Source organism: Rhamphochromis sp. 'chilingali' (assembly GCF_963969265.1).
Source record: "Rhamphochromis sp. 'chilingali' genome assembly, chromosome: 3".
Classification (NCBI taxonomy): domain Eukaryota; kingdom Metazoa; phylum Chordata; class Actinopteri; order Cichliformes; family Cichlidae; genus Rhamphochromis; species Rhamphochromis sp. 'chilingali'.
The window spans coordinates 15271902-15295766 of record NC_137931.1 but is presented as its reverse complement, the minus strand read 5'-3'; the positions used below and the strand labels follow the sequence as shown (position 1 = coordinate 15295766).

Genomic DNA, 23865 nt, shown 5'->3' with positions numbered 1-23865 from the left:
TAATAATCATCAACAACCCCTTCTGAAAAAGCACTTGGCAACAGTGGAAAAACTCCCTTTTAATAGGAAGAAGCCTCCAGCGGGACCAAGTTCAGAGATCTGGAAATTCATGAAAATTTTCTTTTTCAGGTCTACTCAAGCAAACATGTACACAAAGCTAAGAAACCAAATTGGAAACAAAAAAAACAATAGAAAACAAACCAAGTGAAAAAGACTGACCAGCCAATAAAAGACTGTGCAATTGTTCTTGAAATTTTACAGTATTTATAACATACTACACTTAAACATCCGGTGCATTTTTTACTGATAAAATCAATTCAATATGGAGAGATAATTAGAAGAAACTGAAGATGATATATTGATATATAGAATTCAATTAAGGTATCTGGCAGTTAGACTCTGATGGCCCATTACTGCAGAATGGAATCCCAGTGGTGATGGGGATTAGGACAGAACCTGCTGGAGTGCAGATACTGGTGGTGGAGATGAAGACGGAGGTTTGAATGGAGCCTGAGGAACAAGGGAGATGAGGGCAGAGGTGGGTTGCACAAAGGCGTTTGAAAGGGTGAATGACAGATGAGCAGTGAGATTTAAAGTATGCAGAGTGCAGGCTGATTGGCCTAAAGAAGGCCAGCAGAAAGACTATTGGACTAGACTAATTATGTCACAATGAGCTTGATAGTAAAGCTTAGATTAGTGACCAAACATGTGGGAAGCAGACAAATGTGTGACTACAGGTCTTCCTTATTGAACTTAAGCTTCATTAAAAAATCAGGTAAAGGATGGAGGGCAAAATCTGAGTTTTCTGGAATTGTGTATTCAAATGTGTTTGTTTGAAGAAGTCTGAAGCCCAAAAAAAATAAAAATAAAATGGGGCCGTATTTCAATATTAATTTTAAAATATAATAACTTTTAGGCGATATACTGTTTACATTTGATGTGTGCTTTAAGCCATAGCTTCTTTATTCTTACGTTTTTAATTGGGGCAATAGACCTTTAAAACATGAATCCAACTTTATTTATATAGTGTCAAATCACAGGAACAGTTGCCTCAATGCAGTTTAAATTGTAAGGTAAAAGACCCTACAATAGAAAACATTTCAGTTATGCTAAGAACATATCCCTACAGCTCATACACAAATCTTTACCTTTAACTTACTTTTCTTCTCAACTTTTCAAACCTTAGAACAAATAACTATGAATTAACAAAAGAATGTGAGTGAAAATGCTGGTGGCTATTCCAGTTTACAAGCCAAAGAATCCACTGCTTCTATCTTAGTGCCAGAAAGAAGAGAGCTTCTTCAGAGGTTTTGTAGAACTCAGGCATTGGAGAGTTGGTCCTTTACAGCAACACATAAAGTACCAAAGAAATATTAGGCAGCAGTTGTTTGAATTTTTTTGGCTCACCAGTGATTTCCTAATGAATAGCAGGGTTAAATCCAGCTCAGCACCTTCTATGCATGCCATCTTCGGCCTTTTTCCAAATTCTGTAATAAAAATCATAAAATGACCAAAAGAATTAAAGAAAGATCTTGCCTGTCTTACAGTGTCTACATTGCGTCTCCCTAGGGAAACAAGAAAAATGGACAGAAAGGTCAATAACTTTGGATGATGTCTGCCAAATTGGTCCAACACAGGGTGTAGATTTTATTAAACTTTAGAATGCACTGCTGCACACAAAGATTTGTTCTCGTTCTCTTTGCTAAGAGAATTTCCCAAGCCACTAAAAGGAGAACAGATTTTATACTTTATCTAACATCTACTTTCTAAATACAGTACTGGGCAAAGGTTTTGAGCCACCCTTTATTTATTTACATTTTGCTCATACAATGGGAAATAGGTAGTGTTTTATTAAAACATGCAAACATACATGGAAATACAAATTATACGGCAAAAGCATTCAAGCTTGAAAGTCATTATTTGGTATGACCACCTTTATTCCTAAACACAGCCTGAACTTGTATGCAAGCTTTCCTTAAACAGTCTTCAAGTATAGTTCTCCAGGCTTCTTGAAGGACATTCCAGAGCCTTTCTTTGGATATAGGCTGCCTTTTCATTCTGCTCTGTCAAGATGATACCACACTGCTTCATTAATGAGGCCTGGGCTCAGGGGAGGTCAATCCATGACTGTCATTATGCATTCTTAGAATCAAATCAAATCAAATCAAATCAAATCAAATCAAATCACTTTTTATTGTCACATCACATGTGCAGGCACATTGGTACAGCACATGTGAGTGAAATTCTTGTGTGCGAGCCCCACAAGCAACAGAGATGTGCAAACACAACAACACAAACGAGCAAAATACAAGAATGGCCAACCTGAAACTAATAAATATATGTACAATATATAATAGTGTATGCATTTCTGGATGTGTATACTAAATATTTTCCTACGTGTGTGTGTGTGTGTGTGTGTGTGTGTGTGTGTGTGTGTGTGTGTGTGTGTGTGTGTGTGTGTGTGTATACACATTTTTACAAATTAAATAGTAAAAAAAAAAATAATAATAATAATAATAATAATAATAATAAAATATATAAAATATACAGAGTTGAATATGTGCAAAACAAGTGGCATTTATATACAGTGTGGAGTGCATAATGTTGAAGTTCCAGTAGTGAAGCTGAGGTGTCTATGACGTGTTCAGCAGTCTGATGGCCTGATGGAAAAAGCTGTCTCTCAGTCTGCTGGTACGGGACCGGATGCTGCAGAACCTCCTTCCTGATGGAAGCAGTCTGAACAGTTTATGGCTGGGGTGACTGGAGTCCTTGATGATCCTCCCCGCTTTCCTCAGGCACCGCTTCCTGTAGATGTCTTGGAGGGAGGGAAGCTCACCTCCAATTATCCGTTCAGAGCACCGCACTACTCGCTGGAGAGCTTTGCAGTTGTAGGCGGTGCTGTTGCCATACCAGGTGGTGATGCATCCAGTGAGGATGCTCTCAATGGCACAGTGATAGAAGGTCCTGAGGATGCGGGGGCTCATGCCGAATCTTTTCAGTCTCCTGAGAAAGAAGAGGCGCTGCTGCGCCTTCTTCACTGTTTTGTTTGTGTGTACTGACCACGTAAGATCCTCAGCCAGGTGTACGCCAAGGAACCGGAAGCTGCTCACTCTCTCCACAGCAGCGCCGTTGATGGTGATGGGGGTGTGTACTTCTCTGCACCTCCGGAAGTCCACTATCAACTCCTTTGTCTTTGCGACGTTGAGGGTGAGATGGTTGTCTTGACACCAGTGGGTCAGGGCGCTGACCTCCTCCCTGTAAGCCGTCTCATCACCGTTGGTGATAAGACCCACCACTGTAGTGTCGTCCGCAAACTTCACAATGATGTTGGAGCTGTTAGTGGCTGTGCAGTCGTAGGTGTAGAGTGAGTACAGGAGAGGGCTCAGTACACACCCCTGTGGAGCACCAGTGTTCAGTGTGATGGGGGATGAGGTGATGCTGCCCAGTCTGACCACCTGGCGTCTGTCAGACAGGAAGCTAAGGATCCAGCTGCAGAGGGAGCTGCTCAGTCCTAGATCCTGCAGTTTCCTGTCCAGCTTCGAGGGAACGATGGTATTGAATGCTGAGCTGTAATCTACAAACAGCATCCTCACATACGTGTCTCTCTTCTCCAGGTGTGACAGGGCAGTGTGTAGTGTCAGGGCTATGGCATCATCAGTGGACCTGTTGTGGCGGTATGCAAACTGTAGAGGGTCCAGTGAGTCGGGTAGTGCAGAGCAGATGAAGTCCCTGACCAGCTTCTCGAAGCATTGGCTTACGATGGGGGTCAGGGCTACAGGTCGCCAGTCGTTCAATGAGGAGATGGTGGAGGATTTGGGTACAGGGACGATGGTGGCCATTTTGAAGCAGGCTGGGACTACAGACAGAGAGAGGGAAAGGTTGAAGATGTGCGTGAACACTCCAGCCAGCTGAGCCGCGCATGACCTGAGGACGCGGCCGGGAATCCCGTCCGGACCAGTAGCTTTGCGTGCGTTCACCTTCCTGAAGCACTTCCGCACATCCTCCTCAGACACAGTGTGCGCACTGACGTCATCCGCGGTGCGCACACTGTCCGGTCTCATGGTGTTCACTGTGTCGAATCTAGCGTAGAATACGTTTAGATCCTCACACAGAGAGGCCGTGGTCTGCGGTGTGCTGGTTTTCCCTCTAAAGTCTGTGATCGTGTTTAGTCCCTGCCACATACTCCGAGGGTTGTCAAACTGTTGTTCCACCCTGTCCCTGTACTCACGTTTGGCTGCTTTGATCGTCTTCCGGAGTTGGTAATGTGCGTGTTTGTAGTCTGATGTGTTCGCGGAGGCAAAGGCGGTGTTCCGTGCCGCCAGTGCCGCGCGAACATCTCCGTTAATCCAGGGTTTTTGATTTGGGAAGGATTTGACTGTTCTGGATGGGACGACATCTTCCACGCATTTCCTGATAGAATAGAATAGAATAGAATTCAACTTTATTGTCATTGCACATGCACAGGTACAGGGCAACGAAATGCAGTTTGCATCCATCCAGAAGTGCTTTAGTGATATAGATATATTACAATATATATTAGCAATAATATAGATATGTGAGTATATTACAGAAATGGGTCTATTATGGTATGTTATAATGTACACGGTATGAAGTATGTTGTGAATATTCTATAACTATAAGTATGTACAGGCTGTAGTGAGTACAAGCTATGTACAGGCTATGAACAGGATATAAATATGAAAAACTATACAGAATATGAAATAAATAACTTTACAGAAATCTGAGATATACAGTTATACAGAAATGGGAACTATGCAAGTTGTAAACAGTTGTAGGATTAAAAATTATCAAATGTACATCAAATTATTTACACAGAGCTATACAGTAGTGCAGTTAAGATAAGTGAGATAGAATTCCTACAGAGGCTATATAAAGTGCTAGTGGTTGTGAGTGGTGGTTCAGTCCATGTTATTATTGTGTGTTTGAGGGTACAGTTGTCCATTGTGGGTGTGTGTATGTTCAGTCCATGTGTTAACGTGGGTCAGATGTCAGGAGGCAGAGTTCAGGAGTCTGACAGCTGTGGGGAAGAAGCTGTGTACCTGGTGGTCTTAGTCCGGAGGCTCCTGTAGCGCCTCCCAGAGGGCAGGAGGGTGAAGAGTCCATGTGATGGGTGACTGGGGTCTTTGATGATTTTCCCAGCCCTTTTCAGACACAGCTTCCTGTAGATGTCTTTTATGGCAGGAAGTGGTGCTCCAGCGATGCGCTGGGCAGTTTTCACGACCCTCTGCAACGCCTTCCGGTCCGAGGTAGAGCAGTTCCCGCACCAGACTGTTATACAGTTGGTCAGGATGCTCTCGATGGTGCAACGATAGAAGTTCACCGGGATGTCTGAGGACAGGTGGTTCTTCCTCAGAGTCCTCAAGAAGAAGAGGCGCTGGTGAGCCTTCTTGACCAGCTTGGAGCAGTTGGTCGTCCAGGTGAGATCCTCGGAGATGTGGACTCCCAGGAACTTGAAGCTGCTCACACGCTCCACAGCCGTCCCCTTAATGTGGATGGGTGGATGTGGGTCAGCATTCCTCCTGTAGTCCACGATGAGCTCCTTGGTCTTCTCGGTGTTAAGCAGCAGGTTGTTTCTGTCGCACCACTCAGCCAGACGATCCACCTCCTCCTTGTAGGCGGCCTCATCGTTGTCACTGATGAGGCCAATCACCGTGGTGTCATCTGCAAACTTAATGATGGTGTTGGAACCATCAGCAGGTCTGCAGTCGTGGGTGAAGAGGGAGTAGAGGAAAGGGCTCATCACACAGCCTTGTGGTACACCGGTGTTCATTGTGATGGTAGATGAGCAGTGGTTATCCAGCCGGACATGTTGGGGGCGGTTGGTCAGGAAGTCCAGTAACCATTTGCAGATGAGGGAACTGATGCTCAGGTCTGTCAGTTTCCTGATGAGTTGTGAGGGGTGGATTGTATTGAATGCTGAACTGAAGTCTATAAACAGCATTCTGGCGTAGGTTTTGTTGTTGTTCAGGTGTGAGAGGACAGAGTGCAGTGCGATGGAGACTGCATCCTCTGTGCTCCTGTTCTGGCGGTATGCGAATTGGTGGGGGTCCAGGGTGGGGGGGAGACAGGATTTGAAGTGTGCTAGGACCAGCTGCTCTAAGCACTTAGTGATGATGGGGGTGAGTGCTACTGGGCGGTAGTCATTGAGGCAAGATTGGTTGGAGTTTTTGGGTATCGGGACAATGGAGGTGGATTTCAAGCAGGCCGGTACCACAGCGTGGGCCAAGGACAGATTGAATATGTCTGTGAGCACTCCTGCAAGCTCCCCAGAACACGCTCTGAGAACACGCCCGGGGATGCCATCAGGACCTGCAGCCTTGTGGACATTGATCCTGCTCAGCACCGCTCCTACATCGGTGGGGGAGAGAGTCAGAGGTTGGTGGTCTGGCGTCACGTCTGCTTTGGTTGTGGTTGTGGGGTTCCCTCGCTCAAAACGAGCATAAACGACTAGAAAGAGAGAGCATATTTCTCCTGTTTTGGCTTCCCTTCATTGGCTTCCTGTTAAATCCAGAATTGAATTCAAAATCCTGCTCCTCACATACAAGGTCTTAAATAATCAGGCCCCATCTTATCTTAATGACCTTGTAGTACCATATCACCCTATTAGAGCACTTCGCTCTCGCTCTGCAGGCCTACTTGTTGTTCCTAGAGTATTTAAAAGTAGAATGGGAGGGAGAGCCTTCAGTTTTCAGGCCCCTCTTCTGTGGAACCAGCTTCCAGTTTGGATTCAGGAGACAGACACTATCTCTACTTTCAAGATTAGGCTTAAAACTTTCCTTTTTGCTAAAGCATATAGTTAGGGCTGGACCAGGTGACCCTGAATCCTCCCTTAGTTATGCTGCAATAGACATAGGCTGCCGGGGGATTCCCATGATGCATTGAGTTTTTCCTTTCCAGTCACCTTTCTTGCTCACTATGTATTAACAGACCTCTCTGCATTGAATCATATCTGTTATTAATCTCTGTCTCTCTTTCGCAGCATGTCTTTTATCCTGTCTTCCTTCTCTCACCCCAACCGGTCGCAGCAGATGGCCGCCCCTCCCTGAGCCTGGTTCTGCCGGAGGTTTCTTCCTGTTAAAAGGGAGTTTTTCCTTCCCACTGTTGCCAAAGTGCTTGCTCATAGGGGGTCATATGATTGTTGGGTTTTTCTCTGTATCTATGAAGCGCCTTGAGGCAACTTATGTTGTGATTTGGCGCTATATAAATAAAATTGAATTGAATTGAATAAAAGTTGTTGAGCTCGTTGAGGAAGGAGACATCAGAGGATGCGGGGGAGGGTTTGGTGGTCCAGTAGACTGTAATGGTCTGGAGTCCTTGCCACATGCGTCGGGGGTTGGAGTTGGAGAAGTGTTCTTCTACCTTCTTTTTGTAATGGTGTTTGGCTTTCTTTTTTGGCTTTTCTTCTATTCAGATGTGCTTTTACTGCATCTGGAATGTCTTTGGAATCATTGTCATGGTCAGAAATGCCAATTAGAGACTTTTTAGATATTATTGTTTGGTGAATCAAAATTTTGCAGATATATTTTTGCAAAATTTGCAAAGAAATAATATTACCAAAAATCTCAAATTGCATTACTCCATAAGCCCTGTTGGCTCAGATTTTCAATCCATTTGTTTAATTTGGCATACATTGGCCTTTTCTTTTGTTTTCTCTTCATTAAGAATGACTTCTTTACAGATACTCATCCAGTTCTGTTCAGGCTTTGGTGAAGAGTAAACAGATTAACTGAATGGCCAGATGCATCTCTCAGTCCTGCAAAAAGTCTTTGTTGGATTTCTTTAGAGCAAGACTTTCAGATATGATCACCAGCTGTAGATCTTTTTTTTTAGGCCTGCCACCTATTCTTTTGTCTTTCACTTATCTTAACTTGGCTGAAGTATAAGCTGGACACAGTGGTGGGAAATAGCAAGTTTATGATTGGGAATAACTTAGTCAGGGCAAAAAATGTGACTATTTACTCTCTGTGTGATAACTGTTATATTTGGGACGATTTGCAAATTCACCAGAAGAAACTGGAACAAATTACATATTTTTTTCCAACAGGCTGCTAGTAACAAAGTGTATATAGATGCAATTTAAAACTGTTTCTATGCTAAGTTATCTGTTATGTTTAGATGCAAAACTCATTCATCCCTTGAGTTAAGCTTGAATCATTTATTAGTTAGTGATTTAATGGCTTAAAACAATTATTCTGAATATGGTCAAATACAAAAGACTAGACCAATTTTTCTTTCTTTTTTTAAAGCAGCTAATTTCAAGGCCACTTTAAAAATGACAAGAAAGTCTGCCTCCTTGGAAGCAAACTGTAATGAAGCCACTTCACTTAAAAAACAAACAAACAAACAATAAAACAGCAAAACTGCTGACATGCTTAATTATTTAGTAATTATATTGTTGAACCTGCCAATCAAATGGATCAGCTCTAGCCATGAGCAAAGAGCATTTCCACCATGGGTCTAAAAAAATATGAGGCATGGACTGGAATGCCCATTAAATAATATGGACAACTTGAACTGACTCGTGTTTCAGTAGGTCTGTTTCATGATTTAATGGGAACATAATGGTGATGGCTGCATACATACTCAGTTCCCCTTCAATGGTTAATCCATGTCATTAATGGTGTCTCAATTAAATAAAGGCGTTCTTTACGGAAGCAGCTGGAAAACCTCCCCCCCGGCAGCAAAACTAGTACGCATGCTTATTTTCGTCCAGATGCCATCACATCATAAGCGCTCGCGCTCTGTTGCTTGAAAGTCAATCTCCGTTAAACAAAGCGGCATCACCCCGCTCTCTCTCTGCCGGGGCAGATTGGCCGCCATCCCTCCTCATCAAGGCGGCCTCTGATTGGACAGTCTCCTCTTCTCCGCTGACAGCCCCCCGCCAACCCACCTCCATCTCCATGAGCGCAGCGTGCAGCTCGAGACGCCGAGCAGAGGAGGTATCAGCGCTGTGTGAAGCGGACGGATCTAAGATTCCTGGACAACTTGTAAGGACGGGACGCGGACGACAACACGGGTGGGTGTTTTCATTAAGGGTCGGAAATGTGTGTGTGTGTTTTTTTTCCTTCGGTGTGTTATGTGTCGGGGAATTTTTCTTGCCACTAAAAATATTCGTTCGCTCCCAGCTCCCAGCTCCCAGGGATGCTGTGTTTGGAAGTGACATTGAGTTAAAGGCTTGCCAAGTCGATCACATGCAGTTTTGTTTATGACTACGCCGTTTGACCCTTGTTGTGGTTGTAAATGTTGTTTGGCTTTTTCTTGTTTCTTTTCTTTCTTTTCTTCAGCAGGCATGCGCCGAAGGTAATACTGAGATTTAAAACTTGCTACTGAAGATGTAGTTTGATACATTTTCGTCTTTTGAAATGGCACGACTCGGTGCTCGGAGCTGCTTTATACTGTGTAGTTCGCAGGAATAACTGCGGTTTTAAGTGCGTGGCATCATTTCAGTAAGAAGCCGGTTCACAGGTGTCGGGTTTATTTGCGTTTATTAGAATCATAGAAAAAGGCGAGCAAGGGCAGAGGCAAAATAAATCCAGATAAGTAGATGAGAGCATTGTGCATTTCATAATGCTTTGTACTTCATAGCTTGATATCAGATATAACGGATTTATCTGGCCTCTAATCCATGTCAATTAACATGAACTCAGAAAAGCCGTCTGCTCTCTGTTGCACAGCATAAAGGAATGTGTGTCACCTTGCTGTCCTTTATCACCCTGTTAGATACTGCTACATTACACCAAGAAGTCAAAAACTGAAAGCGAGCCATATAACCCTCAGTGGCAAGCTGCTGAATAGGATTTTACCTTGTAATCTAAGGGTCATAACACAGTTCTCGGTCAGTGTCTATACTTGCTGTGAACAGTGTGCCTAAGCCTCCCAAAAATCCATTCCTATAGATTTACTTTGACAGTTTCTTTGAAATATAAACACCGCACACGCACAAATGCATCTCCCTCCCACAGGACCGATCCTCTTTCTGGAATTGTACCATGCTCCTTGAAGTGCTTACATCAGTACTTCTTGACACTGTTTTTAAGCGGTGGAGTGTAACCATCTCTTTTGTGGGAGCACAACCTTTACATTGCCGCCTGGGTCGTTAATACGATCATCTCTGCCAGATTCTCTCATTTAAGCCTGTGTACTGGCATGCGACCAGACACTGGAATTGTGTGAATGACAGGAAAGTTCCATTTAATTTCAGAAATGTCCCGCGGTCCTCCATTTGTCTCCTGTGACACAAAATGCAGTAGTTTAATCTCAATTAGGAAATGACATCTGAAAATGGGAACCAGGACGTGGGTTTGGAGGTCTAGTTTGATGAAGTAAAGTATAGAAGAACTCATTTCCATTCTGCTGCTGTAATGCTGTTTAAATCCTCTGTTTGATTAAGCTCAAGCTTGATGGAAGCAATTTTTCTGTCACAAAAGCTCTGACAGATGTTGAGATTTAGAAACTGTTTCCACAATTGTAGGTGCTGCGATCACAGCTGCTAGTCCTTCTAAAAGTCATGATGACATTGATTGTGGATCAATAAATTACTGGTGCAGCGCTGGAAAGAGCCCCTCTGATTTTCCTCCTTTTACCTTCCCCCATGAAACTAATGAATTTGAGTCCTTTTTCAAAAGCTGTCTGTGCTAAATTATTATCAAACAGTCCTTCTTCAAAACTCAGTCGTTATATCTGCAAATAGGCTGTTGACATGTGCTGCGTTGTAAACTGCATCTTATTGGCATCCTGTGAGAGGAAGCAAGTCCCTGGGTGTGCATCTAATAGGCCTGTTTTAACTAATTTAACCCTCATGTTGGGGTTTTATGTGCCTGTTTGAGTTATTGGACGAATGCAATGCACAAAATCGATCTTTTGAAACATTTGCTGTTTGCAATGCAGGAAAATGAAGACTGTTTTTTATGAATCTGCAGAAAAGCCCTCTTAATTACATCATATTTTAGTTCTGGATATTATTGGAGCTGAATTTATGGAACAGCATGGGCCCTCCTGGATGAGATAAACTGCGCGTGGCATTGATGAATAGCATTTGTATAGAGCACAACAGAAAAGTGTATTACAGAATGGGCTTATTAACTCGTTTACAGTTTCAATGCACTTATGCTTTCCTTGTCCACACGATTTAAGGGGAACTCTGTCAGCTTGTGGATTACTGTTTGTTACTGCACGCAGTGGCATTTTGGTGCCCTTGGGGAACATATTCCTTTAAAGTGTACAGCGTGGTTTGTCAAATGTCAGTTGGATTTTCTTTTTCCTTTGGCAACTGCTACTTTACGAAGACCTTTACATTGAAATGAGCCCATTTTAATGTCATTAGCTTCAATGTCTTATTATGTTTGGAAACACTTCATCATTGGGATTTAAGGTCAAGTCACCATCCGACCATCATGCAGGAAGGAATCCACACACCGATGCTTCAGTTGAGGACGTTAAGGCTGCAATCATGGATTCTTCGGCTACTTTTTGAGAAAGCTATGTTTGCCTGTGATCGACATCATCAGGTCCAGCCACATTTTCCAATTCCTGGAAAACAGATTTTACCGTAGCTAGGTGATACTCAAATATTCAAGGCTACCCCTTTTTTTACACTTGCACGTTAACCCTGCACATTGCTACATCCTTGCCTTCTTTCCTTGTGCAGTCAGGCAGCTGCTGTGCTTCTTAAGTGACAGTAACTGTGGCAAAATGCTAAATATACATATTGGGTAGGGGTGCAACGATACACAAAATTCACGGTTCGGTTTGGTTCGATACTTTGGTGTCACGGTTCGATATTTTTTCGATACAAAAAAAATGTTCATGCCTTTTTAATTTGTCATTTATTAAAATTATAAATATATATTTTAACTCAAAAGTACAGTTTTTAAATTTAACCCTAACCCTTGTGCGTGTTTTTTATTTTGACAGCGAATGCGCACCTGCGGACCACTTATGAATTTAGACAGTTTTTAACTCTCAGTGATGCCGCAGTGTTCGTTTGACTTTGGGACCTGAAGAGACGGAGTTTTGGACCCAGTTTTGGATTACTCCGCAAGGCTCCTGACTACGGCAGCCGTAATGCTCCGCCAATCCATCAAGCGGTGCGCCTTCATAGCTAACCAAAGTCGTACTAAAACATTTTTTGACAGATTTCTGCGCGCCGTACACTGCACAAAATCGGTTCGAGGTCAGTAAGCCCAACCAGAATTCCTATATAAGACTGTAATGTATGTTTGCACTGATTGCCGATCACGCTTCAACTGAGTCGTCCTCGGTCAGAAGGAATTTTACTCCACAGTGATGTAGTTCAAATAACTTGCGGACTTTTAACAAAGGCACACTGTCGATTTTTGAGAAAATTAAAGGATGTTAAGTGTGCCTTATAGTGTGTAACATACGTTATACAGAAGAAAAGAATATATCGCAATATATATCGTTACCGCACATGCTTCAGATTATACTGTGATATGGATTTTAGGCCATATCGCCCAGCCCTACAGCCTACATTGTTAAAAGTGCCTTAAACAAGCTGTTGCAAGTTGATTTCACCAGCTATAATGATGAGTACATTTACACACTGTAACTAATTAACATTAGCCCTATGACAACAAAAAGGAAACTGTAGCCTGGTCCCTGGTTAATGAGGTGTGCTTAGATTTATGTTAGCTAAAGAGGCTTTTGTCAAAGAAACACATCTCTATGATTTTTGATCCTTGGAGAAATAATGAGTGGGTGGTGTCTTTTTAGTGGTTTATTCCCCAAAAGAGCACACTACCCTAACCTTAAAATCTGACAGACACATCAGTTTTATTGATCTCAGGCTATACGTTAACTCACACAACACGCTTTAATCTGCTAGTTTGTACAGATCAATTGATTGACCAGAAACTGTGGAGCTCACAGAGGAGGTAGCTCTCCCCCACACAGCCCCCACACAGGTTATGTCTGGTGACAAAATCTGTTAGCGCTTGTCTAATCTTATTGACCACTCAAAGCACTTTATACGACAAGCCATATTTACCTTAAGTCCAGAACACTTTATGCTCTGGACTTTATGCTTCCTTTGGGAGGAAGGAGGAAACCTATGCAGCCACAGGGGACAAAAAATGCCACAGAGAACCAAACTAAGACCTTCTAGCTTTGAGGCATCAGTGCTTCACCAGAACTGTTTCTTTTCAAGTCTGTTTCCAGTTTTACCTCCTCCAGCTTGTCGGGGGGAACACGAAGGTATTCCCAGGCCAGCCAGGAGATATAATCTCTCCAGCATGTCCTTTGCTGCCCTGGGGGCTCCTCCTGGTGGGACATGCCCAGAACACTTCACAGAGGAGGCGGGCAGGAGGCATCCTTATCCGATACACCTCAACTGGCTCCTTTTGATGTGGAGGAGCAGGGGCTTTACTCTGAGCCTGTCCCGGATGGCTGAACTTCTCATCTTATCTCTAAGAGAGAACCCAGCCACCCTTTGGAGGAAGCTCTCTATTATGTCTCTGAGATCACCTAACCCAAGGTTTGGCAACCTTCAACATGAAAAAGAGCCATTTTAGCCCCTCCTACCAAACAGTGAGAAGATCTGCATTTTTTATATATATAATTTTCCTTTTTTATAAAAGCCTGCAGCAGCCACAGCTGAGGGGCTAGTTGCTGTCCTCTGTGCATGTGCATAATGCAAACATCATAGGATCCCACAAACAAATAATGCTTCATTGTGCTTCTAGAGATAAGACACTTTTCAGGGTATCTTTGAGCAGAGCTGTCAGCAAAATCAGAGGAAGCCCAAAAAATGGTCACTGACTGGCCAAAGAGTTCTTATCATTATTTGAGTGATTCTAATTCTGCTAATAATGTAGTATTTGCCTAAAAGATGATGCTTCTTTGACTCGTCTCAACTCTGTGAGGACACAACCGGCAGTATTATTCTCTGTGGTCTGATTTATTTTAGAGGTGAAGTAAACATTTATTTATGCTGAAGAATCAGTTGGCTGTTTTTTCCTAAATTGTTGGGCCCTAACTCTACTTGCTTGATTAAATTCTTTAACTATTTTGTACAGAATTCCACTGCATCCAACCCCTGTAATTGCTGCTGTGTCGAAGCATCTCCCTGCAGGCCATTGGAGCTGTTGCCTTTGACCTCTTCTTGGAGCAGGGCAAACAGCAAAGAGCATTTCCCTTAGGGGATCAGTGACGTATCGGATTGTTGTTGTTCGCTTGGCCTTCTCTCTCAGTAATTAATTGTCAGTTTAATCGCAGCACGAGGAGGCAAACCAATGGAGAGAGCACTGCCCAGTTGCCTGTTCTCATGCAGAATTAATGGTTTCTGTGTAACAACTCATAATTTACAATGCATTAGATTTTATGACTGTCTGGCTACACTGTAATTACTGATAGGAGGAGGCTGTAACTTACAAGGCTGTCATCTTTTATAAGCCCTGAATTTTGCGCTGCTACAGCAGTACGAGTTTTCTCTGATTCTTTTCTTTCTCCGAGGGTGTTCACTGTTTTTCTCACTGATGCGCTGTGACCTATGCAGTTCCTACGCTCCCCATCTTGCCCTCGCTCTTTCAGCACTGCTCTCTCTGTGCCTCTCGGTGGAGCAGGCTTTGGGAAGCGGCACAGGCGACTCTGTTTTCCATCGAGCTTAGCACCTTGTGATCATGTCTGTGACTATCATCCAAAGTTTATTGGATCATTTGATAATCTTGTTGGCTAGAGCTTAGCCACACGTCACACAGTTCTGCATATGACCCTGCAGGTGCAGATAGATTTGAATCCAGTAGCCCAAAACTGTGGTTACACTGGGGTTTTTTTTGTTTTTGTTTCAAACACAAGTCCTTTCAGCAACTTGGCACACGAATAGAACAATAAATGGCCTGGTTATTTGTCAGTGTGTCTGGTTGTTTTTACAGGATCTGACACAAAAACATGCATGCTGTAGTGATACTACAATAATGGCACAGCGACATTGAAACTAAATAACATGTTGTCATCTGTGTTTTTCTCGTTTTGTTTACAAAAATGATGAATGACAACACAGTAAGCTGTTAATATCTCAAATGCTCAGTTGGCAGATGCCTCCTATTGTTTTCTTGCAGACAACAAACCAACAAAAAATGAAAAGCCTGAGCTGAAACAATGTCACATTTTCACTGCTGGTGCAGTTAAGATAGGTTAGTCATCTCTAAAGCCATTGGGGTGTGTTCTAGCACCATGCTTATGCTGAATCTTTCCCTGGCAGCTATAATATCTTGTAGAACCACATTTAGCAACAGTAATCATTTTCTGACAACGTCAGAGGTCATCAGTAGAGGAATTTTGGGTTGATGGCTTTGATTGGGCCATTGCAACACTTTGGTTCTTTTCGTTTTCAGTCATTTTGTTGTAGATTTGCTGATGTGTTTAGGATCATTATTTTGTTACATTGTGTTACAGCTTTCAGTCCTCACATTTGATTTTAGGGTATTTTTGTATATACAGGAGTTTATTGGTGACTCAGTGAGGTCAAGGTTCTGTGGCCCACATTATGAGTCCCCAAGGACTGTAACTTGACAGTTGGTAGTAGGGCTGCACGATTTTGCATAAAATGAGAATCACGATTTTTTGGCTTAGAATTGAGATCACGATTTTCTTTTCCAGTATAAATATTTATTGCACTTATTAACTGCACATCATCTTCGTAACAGTTGAGACTGAACATAAAAACAATAAATAAACATAAAAACAACAAATGTCTCACGTTTTGTTGTTGCCGCAAAATGTTGTACTGCTTGAAATTCCGTCTCCACCGTTGCTCGACACTGCGTGTATAGAGCAGGTAGTGCAACAATAGAAAAATAGTTGCGGGACGGCACTGTGTAGCGTTTGTCTAGGGTGTTGATCATTTTCCTAAATCCCTTGTTTTGCTCAGTGTTGATGGGAGCCATATCTTTGGTCAGGTGATAAGTGATAGCTTATGTAATTTCTTTGTGCCTGCGGGAGTTCGACGTGTATAGGGAAGCGCTGTATAAGGTTCCCGTTATTGATGTTTGGGTGGTTGACCGGGACGGATTTACTCCTGTCACTTTCTCGTCATCCCTGACGTGCTCTCCGTTGTTTTTTCCCTGCTAATTTTAGCATCACACGGCACAGCTTCTGTATCACGTGGTATAAGGCTCCGCCCTTGTCATTTGTTGAGCAGGAAGAGTGAGCCTTGTTTTCATGCAGATTACGATAAGTATGAATTATGGCCAAGCAACTCCACTTCGGTCTTATCTTTCCAAAGGGCATTGTTCCAGACGTTGTGTCCTTTGTTCAGTTGCAATTTTGCAAACCTCCTGCCGTGTTTTAATTAGAGAAAAAAAAAGCCATACTTGTTCAGTCTTTTTTCTAATTATACTCTCATAAATGCTAACATTTAACATGCTAACTGGCCTGTAGAGTCTGAGGCTACGTCCACACGTACCCAGGTATTTTTGAAAACGCAGATTTTTCTATGCGTTTGCACCTTTCGTCCACACGTAAACGGCGTTTTCGGTCACTGAAAACTGAGATTTTTAAAAACTCCGGCCAGGGTGGATATTTTTGAAAACTTCGTTTTTGCATTTACGTGTGGACAAGAAAAGCGGAGAAAACGCAGGAAACGCAGCGTCAAAAGTGTGCGCCTTTTTTGACGTCACACTGTGCGCCACGTTATTCGGTGAAATGAATTTCTACAATACTGTTACTGTTAATTGTACTCTCTGCAGTGTTTACATGCTTACATATACACACACAGTTACTGTCTCCCTCACACTTCTATGCCCCATCCTTGTTTACTATTTCCCACCGAGGCTTCTAGACTTCTGATTGGCCAACATTTCTACACGGTTAGGAATATATCGCCATCTGTTGCTTTGGCATGTTCCTAGCAGTGTTTTCCTTCATTTCTGCGTTTACGTGTGGACGGGATTATTTTTTTAAACGAAAACGGAAAATCTCCGTTTTCAAAAATACCCGTGTACTTGTGGACGTAGCCTGATGTGGTTTCTGGGTTTTGCTCGTCTGAGATTATTACTTACTCCTTGGAAATGTGGTAGCACACACCTGAATGCTCCAGGCCTGTTGGTGCACATGTGTGCACCTCTAATATCTAGTTATGTAGAGGTGCACACATGTGCTTATAATCAGTTTAGCGGGACCCGAGTGCTACTTGCCATCTTAATTCCTATGGAAACAGCAACAGTTAATGTTTCACACCTTGCTTCTGCACGCTTGCGTAGTTTTTGTTAAAGAAGTAACGATTTGTCAGATGACTCCTTTATGTGAACGCATATAGAGGCTGAAGCAGAGATACCGGATTAAGAAAGACTTGTATGTGACTGGGGTTTTAGGTTTTATCACACCAGCGAACACAAAGAAAGCCTGGCAATGTCTAATGTCCTTTGCAGCAATCCTCTGCAGTCTAATAGAACAGCTTTGTGATTACATTGTTGAATTAAAGTGAGTTTGTATGAATCACAGTGCTTATTTTTTTTTTGTTTCTTTGCTCACACCTTTGAGGGTCAGCTCACATTTCTACCAGTTGTGGTATCACAAATCAGAGCTGTGTTTCCCAGCACCCTCTTATCTCACAGTCTGTCAGCTCTGGCTGCATGTTGGCTGTTTCTGCCTTCCCATTTCCACATGTGAGTCTGCTGCAAAAGCCTTCTGAGCCCCTCCCCTGCCACCACGCTTAGTGTTGGAAGAGTGGAGATCTAAGTCTCCTAGCCCCGGGTTTTTTTAATTAGGTTCTGATGATGGGACTTTTGCTGGTTTGCCAAGCTGGCTACTGTGACTTCTGATGTCTCTTGGTTCCCCTTTGGTCAAGTAGATGATTGGATTCTGTTGGTTTTTGTTTTTTGCCCTTCTCCCCCGTCCCTCTTCTCAGCTGTTTCTCTTTCCCTCTTTCTTCCTCCCCTTCTTTCCTCCAGTCAAGTCTGTCCCGTATTCAGCAAGTGAAAATAAAATAAACAATAAAAGGTGAATCAAATGGACCATTATGGCAAGGCTGGGATGGTCAATTTGGTAAAGTAAATCCGTTGGGCATCTTTTTTTGCCTTTAGACAATAATTCTGATGGCAAAAGAGCCAAACGGGACAGGCAAAAAAAAAAAAAAAAAAAAGTAGATGATTGGATTTTCATCAGAGTGGTCAAATAGCAGATGGATAAACCTCTCTTGGTCCAACTCCAAAGATTGTTTAACCTCCAGTGCAGTAGGAAAGCAAAGGTTTGTTTGGGTTAGGGCATCTTTCTGTATTCTGCTGCCATGCACATCAGAATCAGAATCAGAATACTTTATTGATCCCTGGGGGAAATTATTTTTTGTTACAGTGCTCCATTTTAAACCAACATTAAGACAAGACAGACAATACGCTAACTAAGAATACGCTAACTAAGAATACGCTAACTAAGAATTCCTAACTAACATTCCTTGTCAAACTAAATTTGAGGGTCTAAATTTAAAATTTCTGTAGTCCATTATGTTGAGAATATTTGGAAAAACCTTGTGAAAGAATTTCAGAAATCATCCATTTCAAAATTCATGCGTCAAAAACAAAGCTGTTTCCCGCATTGGAAATGGAAGGCATGTTGGACTTGTATGCCTGCTATGGCTTCCAGATTCAAATACAAATGGTGGTGTCACTAAATAAAGTAAAGCAAGTTTTGTCTGATTCCTCTTTCCTCACTCTAATCCTCTTTGTGAAAGCCCAGCATGGTTCCATACTGATATTTATATCCAACAAGCTTTAGGGGGAAATGGGATGAAGAGTCAAAGGCTTGCTGTTTATAGTTCTCTCAGCTCAATTAATTAAATACAGAGAGTTCAGCTTGGCCCTCAGACACCACATAGGAAATTATTTAATTTTACTTTCTGAGGCACTGTGTGTAATATGTTGTACTGCTTTTTGGCATAATCCTTTAGGTGATATTAATATCTCCCTGTGTGCACGCTTGATTTCAATCAGCATCTGCTCTCAATGAGCACATATTCCTCAGTGGACCCGACTAACCCATTTGAATAGTTGTACATTTGACATCTAGACCTAATTATAGAATATGCACTATTGCATGTGCACAAGCACCATCCAGAATTTTGTCAGTCCTTGCCAAACTAAACATAGCACCAATTATTTTAGGTGTATTTGATGCACTTGCGTGTTTAAATGTCTTTATCCTCTGAGCCCAGTATGTAAATTTGACATTTGCTTCTCAAAATAATGTCTCCCAAATTGATTTTGGGAGTAGGCAGACAAAATGTGGAGCAATCTTATTCTCATCTTATCCCAGTTGGTCTTGTTAACAGCCTTCGTTCTCAGTTGTTGGAAGATAAATATATTTACATGGGACAGACAGATATACGTATGATAACGTTTCTGAGCTGACCTTCTGGACTGAATAGGTGCTTCCTGTAAAATAACTGAGAGGTTCATTGAGATCACTTGTGGTAGAGGGTGCAGCAGGTTACTGTATACACAGTGTTATGATTTGCCACTGGTGCTTTCATTCTGATCAAGTTTTTCTCTTTAGATCGTATAGGTAAAGCTTTTATGCAATCTTAACACTATGCTTTGCTTTATTTTGGTGGAACATCCTTTAGATGTTTAAATGTAGTCAATATCCACCTCTGGCTGCTTGTGGGATTCACTTAATATTCTCAGTTGAGGAGTTTTCGTTCAACTCTCAATATTGATAATTGTAACATGAGTGAATCACCCCCTGAAAAGTTAGAACAGTTTGGAAAGTAAGCCAACAAATAAATACTGGGAAGATATACCATGAACTACATTCATGGTGAGGCTGCCCTTGCTTAAATGATGCTGTGAGTATTATTTCGGACAATCATCTGTAGGGTTGGGGTTTGATAGCCTGTTCAATTTTCAGTTCAGCTTAACAGTAGCAACTCCATCAGAGATTTCCTGTGGATGCTAATGAGTCTTGCACATTGGAAAGAAAGAATTTTAGATGATTCCTCCTACATATTTTCAGTTCATTAATATTTATGACATGCTTTAATTACACAGCTCTTCTTAAGTCATGCCACAGCATCTCAGTGGTCTTCTCTCATGGTTAAGGTCTGGACTCTGACTTAGCCACTGAAAACCATGTATTTTCTTTATTTTCAACCATTCTGATTTGCTTTGGTCCATGCACCCTCTCCTAAGTTTCAGAAAGGATGGATTGTTTTGAACGTACCAGTAACTGAAGAATCACTAACCATGTTTCTAAACACTGACTGCAGGAATATTTCCTCATTGGCAGGAATACACAGTAGGAATGAAATGTCTTTACATATTCAAAAGTTCCTTTATGTTCAAGTGAAGTGTTCAAGAATTTTCTCTATTCTCTTCTTGAAATAAACGCCTCCTTTTCAAATGTAAATACTAGTTAATTTTCTTATTAAGCAGACTGAGAAATTTTAGGCTTTTCCACATTGGTCGTATAAAAGAATCAGATTTAAAACATTTATTTAACTTCAGGAACTTGTGAGCCATTTGTTACAGCTTTTTTTTGGTAGTTTCAGACAATACAAGGAGATAGATTACAGATCTAAGCTTCTTCCTGTTGTAACAAACTGAAGCCAAAACTAGAAATATGCTGTGCCATTCTGTGACTGGGGTGTGGAAACATGGTATCAAAGTCATGTCTGCTATCAGGTCCAAATGCAAACACCTTTGAACTAGGGCTGGGTGATACGAGGACTCTAATATTGTGATATTTTTTGGCTATATTGCGATACTGGATATATCGTGATATGTTTTAATAACCTCCAAAAACAGATGTTATATTTAACCAGTGCCTAAAATTCCTCTGGTGTACTCATTCAAATCAACAATTCCATATTTATATTACAAAAAATCGGAATGAATTGAAATGTTTTATTTGAACCATTTTTTAACCATCCGTTGCACACAGAGGTTTTTCACAAATGACAATACTGTCACAGTAAGCTTCTTTCTGGGGTCAACACTAAACCTTTAACAAACATCACAGCAACAAAAAAGTACATGTACTTTTTTGTTGCTGTGTATTTATTTTCTCTCATGAATTATTACTTGATGCATCAAGTAATAATTCATGAGAGAAAATAAATAAACAACTGAAATTAAAAAGGTGCTTCTAACCAATGTTCCCTCTAAGTTTTCATGTGTCTGAGAAAACACACAAACTCCCTGAGCGGTCCCTTGGACCACTGTGAGCAACAGCAGACGTGTGCACTGTTGTCACGTCAGCATCGAATCCATCTAAGTTACATGGTTTATTAAAATAATCAAATTACAGCATTTACATCTATGTTAGACTACTTTTAATTAACTGCTTTAGGCTACTTACAATGAAAATTAAAAAAATCTTGTTCATGACCTGTTTAGTATGTTAACACTATTGGAAGTAAAAATAACTTGAACTCCAATTTTGAAAACAAAACTTTCTTTTTTTAATAAAGCTCTGACTTGTATTATGAGTATGAGTCTGTAGAGTCCTGTAACTCTCTGTCTGCAAAATACAGCATATAATGACCAGTGTATGACCAGTGTATCAGACTGTTGAAAACAACAGTCTAATACATTGCTGGACTGGCCATCGGACATGATGGTAAATTTTTGTTTTTATCCCCCGTAACTGTCACGGCGAGTGAGGTGAGCCGTGTGGAGGAAATGAAGGAGGATCCAAGTGCAGGCAGTCGTGAAGGTGTAAAGGTGGTTTATTGAACATGAAAGTAAATACAAACGGCAAATGGAGCTGGAACTAAACTATACTGGGAAACAACTAAACTACAAAGCACAAACCTGAATGAGAACGAGCAGAGGAGAATGACGATGGACAGCAGGGAGAGCACACGGATGTGACATGGTAGATACACAGATGACGCAGGGTGGAATACACAGACGGACCAGCAACAACAATGATTGAAGACATGACTTAAATACACAGAGAACCACAGGGGAATTACACACAGGTGGTGGACACAGCTGGGAATAATCAACAAGACGAGACAAAGGTAAAACTGAACACACTCACATGAGACGCAGACCTTCACAATAAAACAGGAAACAAAACACACTTTATTAAGACACAGACTAGACAGAGACAGACTTGAAATGACATATGAAACTAAACCCACATCTTAAACCCAGATAAACAGAACATGGAACTCTAATAATAGACATAAACATTACCATAACACGACAAGAGAACAAGAACACAATCCCTGATGCAAACTTAAATCAAAACACAATAAACTCAAAATACTGGGTCCAACGGACCCAGAACCGTGACAGTAACGGTGTAAACAGTGAAAGGTGGCGGATTGGACAGATGCTGGCAGATGTGTAAAAATAACTCAACTGTTTGGTGGTGGCTATGGTGGAGCTTTCACACATTCAGTAAAATTAGCAAGTGGTGGAGGCCAGCAGGTGGATGAGGGAAAGGGGAGGCGAGGCGGAGGAGGAGAGATCTGCGGCGGCCGCTGGTGCGATTGTCAGGTGAACTGAACTTCAGGTAAGAAGTTATGAACTGCAGTCTAACTGGGTCAGATATAAACCAAGTTTAGATATAGTTTATTTTCGTTTTGCTAACCTTTTACCGTCAGTTACAATAACTCGTACTGCGTACTAGCTAGCTTGACGGAGTTTCTATACTGCTGGGTGGGTGCTATGATGTTACTGATAGTGAACTTTATTTTATTCATAAGGTTAGTTAGTAGAGTTGCCAACCGTCCCGTAAAAGACGGAATCCTCTTGTATTCAGAGTTAATATTACACGTTTCATATTGAGCTGAAAATAAACACGATTTGTCCCGTACTTCAGCTAGAGTGAAAAAAAAAGACACAAAGCTGGAGTTATTCTGTCTCTTTACGCTGTCAGCTGCCTCTTCTTCTCTCTTCTCTACCCCTCCCTCTCCTGCTGCTACTTCAATCACAAAACTGATCAATGATCAGCTGATCGGCGTTTCTGCCGCAAGTCCCGTCTCTCTTGCTTATTTATAACCCACTTTGCGCCAGAAAGAGGAAACTAGCGGAGGTCGTGTTAAACAACAGAAGCACCCTTAAACTTGATAAGCTGTTGTTAGAATTGATTTAATAATACTTTCTAGTATCAGCTGATGTTTGCTGGAGCCACAGCTGTAAAAGCTGCTGGTCTTGATATCAGTTGGATATGTGGTGAGAGGGAAACACGAAGATGAAACCAGGAGATGTCCTTACTGAATCATCAGAGCTGAACAGGTGATGGACAAACAGGTTTACCTTTTAGGTAACATGAATGAGTTGAAGGGAAGTTATGAACTGTTTCTGAGAGACAAATAACACCAGGATCCTTTTCTAAGCGGCTGACAGCTGGTAACTGTGCAGGAGCGGGTCTAGCAAAGTTTTGCCAGGGCACAAAGAAATACTTTTCTTTCTTATTCTCATTTAAAATTTCTAGCTTTTAACAAATAATTATCCGAATCTTACAACTAGGGCTGGGCCATATTATACCATTTACGGTAATACCGGTACAGTGTTAGGCAACGATAAGAAAATGAAATATCGCGATAGAATATGGGTAAAACACGCATGTGCACATGGCCGAAAAAGCATGTTGTTAACGGAGAATGATAAGGGAGAAAGCGGATCGTTCAGTGAAACGGATGAACCAGAATTGGTTTGTAAAAATGGTGCCACTTCAGTGATCTGGAACTGGTTTGGTGTTTGTCCGTCAGATACCCACCAAAGCACTTTTTTATGTAGAACATGCAAGCAGGCCGTCATTGTTGCCGTATTTATCGGACTAAGGTGCTCGTAAATCTGGGTGTAGTCTGGGTCCTGAAAACAGAATTTATTACATTTAACGGAGTTGGAAGTTAGTGGAAGTTAGCTCGCTAGTTTCGCT

At 41.8% G+C, this 23865-nt stretch overlaps 1 protein-coding gene across 2 annotated transcripts in view; it reads left to right on the top strand.

The window, feature by feature from the left end:
- The first annotated feature begins 8940 nt into the window (after nucleotides 1–8940).
- The window catches only part of LOC308393858 (beta-1,3-galactosyltransferase 1-like), a 197818-nt gene continuing 182893 nt past the window's right edge, over nucleotides 8941–23865 (top strand). For both annotated transcript variants that reach the window (XR_013971041.1, XM_080877880.1), the window contains exon 1: nucleotides 8941–9037. The gene's annotated coding sequence lies outside the window, so the exon portion shown is untranslated. The remainder of the gene's footprint in view (nucleotides 9038–23865) is intronic.